Genomic DNA, 9843 nt, shown 5'->3' on the forward strand with positions numbered 1-9843 from the left:
GTTCATAGTATGCATTATAGATGGCGCTCGTGTTGCCCAAAAATTAATGACGAAAAATTTCTTCATTTTACGCTATCTCAAAAACCACTTCACAGAACATCGCAAAATTTGAACATGTATTATTGCATTACGTTAACAGTTAACATCGCTAATAATTTCATTAATTTACATTCATGTATTCAAAAGTTATTCACAAAACAAAGTGTTTTTTCGAATACACGGAAGTTTTTTCAAATTTTCGATCTCTTATAACTCTATTTTTCAATTTTGCTAGTTTGTGTCATTCAAGATTTTGTCTAATTTGCACAAGTTTATTGATAAATTTACTATTATTTTTTTTATTATTACTGGGCGATAGTTAATCTAACACTTAAGATGAATACCTAAAAACTGTTAGCAGCGAGAAGCAGTTCAAATCAAACTGGCGTTCTGCGGCGAAGAGAGTGGATAAAATCTGATAGCAGGCGCCAAACATTGGAGCTGGATAATTTCGACTATGTCGATCGGAATCTTAACTGAGTATTTTTCCGTCTTTTAAACACATTGTACTTCAAGTAGAGGAAAAACCCTTCCTCCCCCCTAATTCCATGTATAGTGTTTTTCATAATTTCTGCGATGGGGATGCGAAAATCTGTATGTAAGATCACATTTTCCTTTCTGTGTAGTTTAAGATCTATCACGCTAGTTGTTTTGTAAATAAAATGAGATATTTTTGTGAATAAACTTATGGATTAAAATTACGAGCAGTCTTATCATGATTTTTCGTAAGGTTTTGTATAGAAATCTATACTCACATATGTGATTAATTTAAACTTGAAATTTTTCCAAGCTTTGTCGTCCAAGTTTTCCCTCGAGAATTTTTCTTTTCCATTCATCGAGCGCAGCCAGCACAGCCAAAAGCTTTGAATAGTTCGATGTTCCCCTGGAGTAGTTTCAAAAAGTAGAACCTGTTTCCCGAACCTGAAATTTCGCATCCCACATGCCATGCACGCGCCAGGGAGCGCACAATTTTATTGCATAGTTCGCAACTATAAAAACATCCGCAGTTTCGCCATCATCCCCCCTTTCCCTTTGTGGTCTACAGTTAGGAACTTCGAAAAAACTTCATGTACCTACTTGCTTTGCGAAGAGCTGAGTATAACACTCATTGACATTAGTGAACAAAATTCACAAAACTCGTACGTGACTGGAATGGCCAAGTCCTGCCTGGCAAATGTGAACATCATCAACATCAATAACAGTTGAGAAAGGGGGCTCAAATATGGCCACAGCACAAAACGTCAGCCACCGACCACCCTCCTCGGTTCGCTAACCTGGACCTGAAAATGAAGAAAAAAAACGGTCGTCGGTTTCTTCGGTCAGCGGCCATCATCCCCCCTTTCCTCACTGTTAAAGGAAACAAAAACACTACTCCAACTATATGAAGGGTCACGTTACTTTAGTGTTCCCGGTAGAAATAGCGGAAATCGTGACTAAAGTGCTAAAACGTCCGCTTACCAGTGTAGCATATTCAAGAGCGCCTCCGGTGGCAAACGTGGTCTGGCCACCAATCGGCCGAACCTTCTTGCTGCCTCACGTCAACTTACACGCCTGGGGAAGGATTCGGACCGAGCTTTGCTGCCGTATACCTAATGAGAACCTTTCCCAGAATCGATTCTCTTCCGCTTTCTATTGGTAGTAAACGAATGAAGTCAACTTTTTGAAGCAGTCAGTGTTCCCATAGTTCAGTTGTTCTTTTGTAGAATTTTCCCTTCACTGTGTCCCTCTAAATTGTGCTTGTCCAAAAACGGAATCTAATTCCGTCCGTTCCGTAGTTGGTTGCTGGAGAATCGAGCGCCATTTTTTTTTGCTCCGCCATCAGGTCACATAATTTCGAAGTCGAAGTCGTCGTATCGTCGTGATTGGTATTCCGCGAACCATGTGGAGGTATAAATTACGTATTCAGAGGGAATTCTGCTCATGTCATGCCTTTTAGTATGCTGGCTGCATTGACTTTCCATCCACAGCACTGCTGTAGGTACACGGGTACACCTCTATCGATTAGGTCAGCGGGGAAGGAGAAGGAGGTGTGAGGAGTTTTTAGTTTAAATTCGAAAGCCGAACCCGAACGTAAATGTGATTCTATAATTCAGAGAGATTTGTTTGCATTATTTGTTGCTTTCTTGCATACGGAAATCAAGTTTTTTTTTGGGTCTGAGTTGACGTAAAACAGTATTTTGAAAAATTTATCATACAACTTACTTTTAAGTATATTTGATACAATTGTCATGAGAAACTCTGTTTTTTTCTATTCATCAGATTGATCAATCTGGTAGCGATAATTCCAAGACAATTTAAAAATAATAAAATCATGATCCTTAATACACGGTGTGTTTATAGAAGATGTTAAAAAGAAAAGAAAACAGTAACTCTATTTTTTTCAGAAATGGACAATTAAGCCTTTTCTGAGTCATTTCCAGGCAAAATTAAAATATTTGGTCAGTGAGTCTCCATACGCTTTATTTTTTTTTAAGTTTTGTAATCAATATTTATAAATTTTAATCTGTAAAATTATTCTAGGGCAATGGAATAGCAATAATTGTTTTTAAATTTTAATTTTTAATTTTTATTCAAGTTTTTGCATTCTGAAACATAAAAAAATTTCAGCACCTGGAAAGATTAGTGATTTGGTATTTCTGAAAAAATTTATTTTTATATAAACATTTATTTAAAATTTATTATTTGGAATATCCTTGTTATAATTGGTGTTACCAAAATGCAACATGAATTTATATTCATATGTGTATCTATGTATGTATAGGGGAGGAGCGGGCTATATGCGCCTATTAAGCAGAAAATGATTTAATCACATCGAATATATGTACAAAAACTATATACATTTTATTGTAAGTGTTGTCTAAAATGCCGAACGTCAAACCGTGCTGGCTAAATGCGCCTATTTATGTTTTGAACAAAATTTCTGTTTTTTTAGCAATATTTCCGTATAATTTCATTGAAACTGCTAGAATGTTATAATTTCTGTCGAAAAAGCTGAAGTTTTATAAAAATCTATCTATATTATAATTTTATAAAATAAAACAAAAGTTAGGGTTGCCATACTATGGAGGCAGTTCATCCATAAGAAAAACTTTATCAAATCTGTTTTAAGATCTTCAATTCTCTCTTAAGATGCTATTCAGAGCTTAGATTTGAAGGTTCAATGATAAAAATCATTTATTTATTCTATTTAACCTGTTATTTTAGGATGGAGGCATTTTACAAACATGATGGGGGCATACAAAAACACTCTATTATTCCACTATATAATCATTATTAAACCTTCACAAAAGCTGAAATATGTTTAATTTCTTAAGTTCATTTGAGTAAGAAACAAAAACCATCCTAGTTTTTGTTTTAAGCTTCGTTACATATTATTTTAAAAAGTCGAAATATGACATCAAAATGTATCAAAACCTTGCATGATTTTTTAAATTTTTTTGAGTTTGAAAATTCATAAAATTCTTTCTTGCCTTATGTTTTAAGCGTATCACCCTCAAAACGCATTGGTCAGATAAGCTGTCTAGTCAGCCATTTCATCAAACAGCCGTAGGGTCATTTAACCCGATAGGCCCATTTAGCAAACCTTTCCCCTATATATCAGTGCCTATATGTATATCTTGAAAAAATAATTTTGGCTTAATGAAATTTTATGTTACATGAAAAACGACAGTCCAATATCCTTTGATCGATTACCAACGAAATATTTAAAAAAAATCTTTTTTTTAAGCATGTTCTTTGAAATAATTCCACAATATTTGTATGCTCAGATGCATAGGGGAGAATGAGGATACTTGATCCCTGGGGATACTTGACTCCTTAGCTATATCTCGAAACTGGAATGTCTTACAAAGATCAAATGTTCTAGAAAAATGTGCCAAAATGAGCAAAATACCAATGCTTGTAGTTGAAAAATTTTTAACAAAATAATTGTTTGAGTAATTGAACTTTGTTTGAAAAATTTCACAAAATGTAACTTGAAGATCTTTTTTCATCACTTTAAAATGTTCCTTACTTGGAAAAATTATGAAAAAATTATTTGTTCCAATGTATTAATCGCTCGAGCGTAAAATGAACTTCATAATGCCATATTTTCAAAGCAATGGAAAACTCTCAACTTTTTTAAGAAAAAGTTTTCTAAAATGTTGATTATGGGTACAATTGATCCCCTAGAGTTGGGTACAATTGATCCCCCTTCCAAACGGCATATTCTTCTTCTGAATTGATCGTTATGTTTGCTGATTACGAAATTACTAATATTTATCCAAAAACTAATATTTATCAAACAATTGTCTGAAGAAAAGAGCAAAAATAATTAATTTTCTCTTAAATATAAAAAATAGCGCCTTTAATTATGCAATGTAATTAGCGTTGAGACAAAGTTATAGAATTTTCTTCTTATGTCTGCTATAAATTGTGAAATGAGAACAAACATGAAGAAAATAATCAATTGACATTCTATCTTGGGGTTTTGTTTGATTTTTATACAAGGATTAGGGCTTCCTGAATAAAAGATCAAGTCTCCTTCAATAGGGGATCAAGTCTCCCCTAACTTCAGAAAAATCGCATTTTTTTTACTCCCACGAAAATGCTTCTAGTTCATCAACGGATTCAAGTATCGTTCCAATTTTTGGAGCATAGAAACTTGAAGTTACAAGCTGTCAGAAAATGTCAAAGACGGCGTTTTACTAATTTTCCCCAAAAAGATATGGTGAAAATAAGAAAAGGGGATCAAGTATCCCCACTCTCCCCTATGGATACGCACTTCAGAAAAAAATCATAGTTTTGACGATACCACTCGTTTATGGCTTTATGAGTTTTGTTTACCTCACATTAAATCTAAACAAATCTCAGCAGACCAGTTTTCAATAGAATTTTAAATATAAAATTTAGTTGAAAATTAAAGTACTCGCACTGAAACCCATACATCTTCGGATACATAATATATTTTTTTTTCTTATATTGAAGGTGAATAAATTTTCTATCAATAATTTGAACTTTTGTTTTGCGTAAGAATCGATAGGCTATTGATATTTTTTTAATTAATGATCAACAAAACGATGAAAATCTAATGTTTTTCAGGAGAAATATCAATTTCATTGTTGGTTTTTTATTAGATTTATGCATTTTATCTTTTTTTTAGTATTTATGATTTCCTATGATTAGTTCATACCAGAATGGTTTCTAGAGGTTTTTACCACAATTGGTATAAAATTGTAGAAGTTATGATTGTTTTACTGTGACATTTAGGCTTAATTAATGTTCTGATGAATAATAAAGAAGAACATGATGAATCTAACAGACTTCAGGCTAGTTTACTATCGATCATTTGCAATTAACTTTTGCAAACAATACTGTTGATTTTTGTAAGTTTAAGATCGACAAAAAGATACAAAAGGAATTTTATTGGAATAATTTCTAATTTATCACAGTTTTTCATCCATTAAGAAAATGTTTCCTAAAAGCTTCAAAACTCGATTTAAAACAAAGAATTCAAGAGATTGTTATACGTAATAATGTAGTGGGTTGATAACTGTAGAAGCTAAGATTAGTTAACCTTAACTAGCTAGCTCTTTGAATAGAATTGATGAATCACAGTGTACAACAGGGTTACTAAAATTGGGATAGAAAAAAATAGAAAGAAAACGTTTAAAAAACACTCCCGGCTCAAAATGATCATTGAATCAAATGAAAGTAACATGCAAAATTTAAGCTAGAATGAACTGCTGTAGCTTCTTGCATTGAGTCTAACTAAAGTGAAGTCTCCGGAGAAGTATAAAAACTGATTTCTCAACAAAAATTGTTTTCAACGGATCGTTTACTTGTGAATATTGGTTTTCTTAATTTTTTTAAAGCTTAAATTAAAACAAACTATTCTACTCCAGATCGCATCCCGATAAGCGTTATCACAAAAAAAGTTATAGAGGTTCCTAGTATTAACTGATTTTCTATATCATTGAGATTTTTTTTTAAAAAATTTCTCCAGTGTTCCCACAATCAGGAAATCTAAAACTAATGGATTCAAATTGTTTCATATGTGAATCCATTTTATTCCAGATAATTCTAATTATTTTAGGCGATTTGACCCTCTCAGACTGCTAAGAGGGTTTCCCAGCCGATTTTTATATTTTAGGAATAGAAGATATTTTTTCAACAATTTTCTTCGTTTTAATAGCTCTTTAACTAGCTTGAAATATTTTTTTTTAAAAATATCAAAGTTTTTGATAAGATTTTTGAGTTACCAGGTAAATTTAAACATATTTAAAGTAAAAACTAAGAGAATAAACACCTCTAAAATTATAAAACATTCGCAGCCGAAACCGCAGCGAGAAACTTAAAAATTGTTTAAAAAAACATTATCAGTTTGAATAGCAATTTTAGTAAAACCACTCAGTATTACCAAAAAATTTGAATGTTAGAAATATTTACCTTTGATTAAAAGTTATCCTTTGGGCCTAGAGGTGTTAGAAAAATACATATTCGCATAAGTAAACGGATTCTGATAACAAACTGAGAAGGCTACACATCGAAAGATCCGTTTCTGAATTTAAGAAGGCTTATCTAAGCGATCACATACCGTCAAACGGAGCATCATGTAACAGCGGGGTTAGATGCAATATTTGTATACCACAACACTCATTCAATTTTTATTTCGTTATACATAATGTTAAAAAGTTATCATTTATCGATAACAAATAAATAGTTCTCACATCTCCAGGTCAGAGGCGGCTCAAACAGCGTATGTCTCGCATCGAGCAGCTGAACTTATGAAATGCGGCTCAAGCCAGCTAAGTCCATGATGGCAGCCCCATCGTGGGATAGGGACTTTCGGCCAACTACTTAATGCTCCCGATTTAAAAAATTGTTACGAGATCTGAAAGAAACAACCGACCTGGAACTTTAGCGACGACTTTAAGCATGAAAACACAGACACGAATTGGAACTTGGAGCGTTTTAACCCTTGCCCAACACGTCAAGCAAACTCAACTTGCTAGAGAAGCTAGCCGCCTCAAGCTAGAAATTCTGAGACTGAGCGAAGGCCTAACACTGGAGAACACATGTCACAGCCCAGGCAAGTCCTGTTTTACTCTGGCATACGAGAAGAACACGCTTCCCGGGAACGAGAAGTTGGTTTTCTGTTAAGCCAGCAGGCCCATGCGACCCTCAATAGATGGGAACCGATGGTCCAGTGTTATGCAGTGATGCAGTGATTAGCAGGAGAAAGAGCAGGTTTACAGTCAACTGAACAGCGTTGTTGAGAAAATTCCGAAGAGTGACATTCAAATCCATTTGGGCGACTTCAACGCAAAGATTTGCTTCGACAATCAGGACTTTGAGCGTGAATCAAAGCAATCGAAAGATTCCTTTTAATTCAACCACGGTAAATGAAAAGTTCATATAACAGTTTTTCGATAGCAACTTACTACCTTCTTCAGTGAACGTTTTCGATTGATTCACTGAAGAAGGTAGTAAGTTGCTATCGAAATACTGGTATATGAACTTTTCATTTACCGTGGTTGAATTAAAAGGAATCTTTCGATTGCTTTGATTCAGTTGAATCATTCAACCAAGTAGGCTCATACCACAACAGACTTTGAGCGTATCATGAGACGCCATGGCCTATGACAGATGAGCGAAAACGGAGAGCTGTTTGTAGAGTTTTGTGACAACAACAACATGGTTTTCGGTGGATCGCTCTTCTCCCATCGACCAGCACATAAGGTCACTCGGGTATCCCGTGATGTCCGAACAGAAAATCAAATTGACCACATCTGCATCAGCCGAAAATGGGGAAGGGGCCTTCTTCATGTCCGCAAAAAACGAAGCGCAGACACTGCATCTGACGATCATCTCGTCCTTGGCAAGATAAGACTGAGAGTTGCGCGTGTCCAAAGCCGCGAGGAGAATGTCGGGTGTCGATTCGACATCCGCCGGTTAGAGAATCCAGAGGTGAAAAGGGTATATGTTGAATAGCTAGAATCCCGAGCCGAGCCTCGGAATTGTCGACATACGGAACAGTCGAAGAACAGGGATGTGGAATCAAGAATGCCTTTATCACGACGAGCCTCTCGGTAAAGTTTGTGGAAGAAGAAGTGAATGTATGTCGGATGAAACCTGGAGGATGATCGATGATCGGAGAAAGGCGAAAGTTGGAATTGAGCATGTACCGGGTCAGCCAAAGCAGCTGCCCGCTTACGATTTGCGGAGCTGGAAAGGCAGTTAAACGAGCTTGTAGACGGGACAAGAGAGCCTGGACAAACTCCCTAGCCGAAGAGGGAGAAAGAGCCGCCGCCAATGGAGATATCCGATTACTTAATGACATTTCTCGCCGCCTTAGTGATGCAAGGACTATTTCTAGAAAGACCGAGCAGGTCAGTTATTGACCAATCGAACAGATCACCTCGAACGATGGACTGAGCATTTCGAATAACTTTTCCGAGACATGAATTGCGATGGCCAACAGAACCCGTAGCTCGAAGCGCCAACAGTAAGTCTCATAAAAGACGACAACTCGGAAGCGCCCTCGCTTGCTGCAATGAAAGACATGAGATCCAACAGAGAACCTAGTATCGATTGCATCCCTGCTGAAATGCTGAAAGCCAACCCTGCCCTGTCAGCACAAATGTTCGCTGACATCTGGGATACTGCAACATTCCCGGCCGACTGGATGCAGGGTATCCTCGTAAAGGTCCCGAAGAAAGGAGACCTGACAGAGTGTGGTAACTGGCGAGGCATAACGTTGATTCAACAACCCTCAACCCTTAAAGTACTCTGCAAAGTGATCCTAAACATGATCCAGGGGAAAATCGACGCTACACTCCCAAGGCAACAAGCTAGATTCCGTTCCGGACGAACATGTGTGGACCACATCACAACGCTACGAATCATACTGGAACAAATCTCTCTTCTCCTAGTGTTCGTTGATTTCGAAAAAGCATCCGACCGACTTAACCATGAAAACATCTGGGCGGCTCTAAGGCGACGAGGGGTCCCAGTGAAACTAGTCCATCTCATCGAAGCACAATAAGAGGCATTTTCGTGCAAGGTCTTGCACGATGGTGTCTTGTCCGAACCAATCCCGGTAACTGCTGGAGTGAGACAAGGATGTATCTTATCCCCGCTACTTTTTCTCATCGTAATGGATGAGATTCTGACTGGATCGATCGACCGTGCACCGAACCGAGGATTGCTGTGGAATCTTTCAACAATGGAGAAACTGAACGACCTTGACCTGGCTCACGTTATTGTTTTGCTCGCCCATACACAACCGGATATGCAGAGCAAACTCGACGACCTCACCGAAAGTTCAAAGGAAGCAGGTCTCAAAGTCAATGTCGGAAAGACCAAGTCGATGGAGATCAACACAGCAAATCCCTCCAGTTTCATGGTAGATGGGCAACAAGTTGAGAAAGTGGAGTGCTTCCAGTATCTTGGTAGCCAGATAACGCCTGATGGTGGTACCAGGAAAGACATCGAAACTCGGATCAGAAAAACCCGATTTGCATTTGCGAGTCTCCGCATCATCTGGCGCTCACGTAAGATATCTCTACGAACGAAGATTCGAATCTTTAACTCAAACGTCAAATCCGTATTGCTGTACGGGTACGAAACTTGGTGCACATATGCGGTGACGACGCGAAAACCGCAAGTATTTGTAAACCGTTGCCTGCGGAATATCATCCGCGCTTGGTGGCCGGTGTCATCAAAGGGCACTAGAAATCGAGATTCGGAAACGTAAGTGGAGATGGATCGGGCACACGCTGCGAAAAGATGAGAACGAGATTTGTAGTGATGCGCTTGAATGGA

The sequence above is a fragment of the Uranotaenia lowii genome, chromosome 3 (genome assembly GCF_029784155.1).
Source record: "Uranotaenia lowii strain MFRU-FL chromosome 3, ASM2978415v1, whole genome shotgun sequence".
NCBI classification, from domain to species: domain Eukaryota; kingdom Metazoa; phylum Arthropoda; class Insecta; order Diptera; family Culicidae; genus Uranotaenia; species Uranotaenia lowii.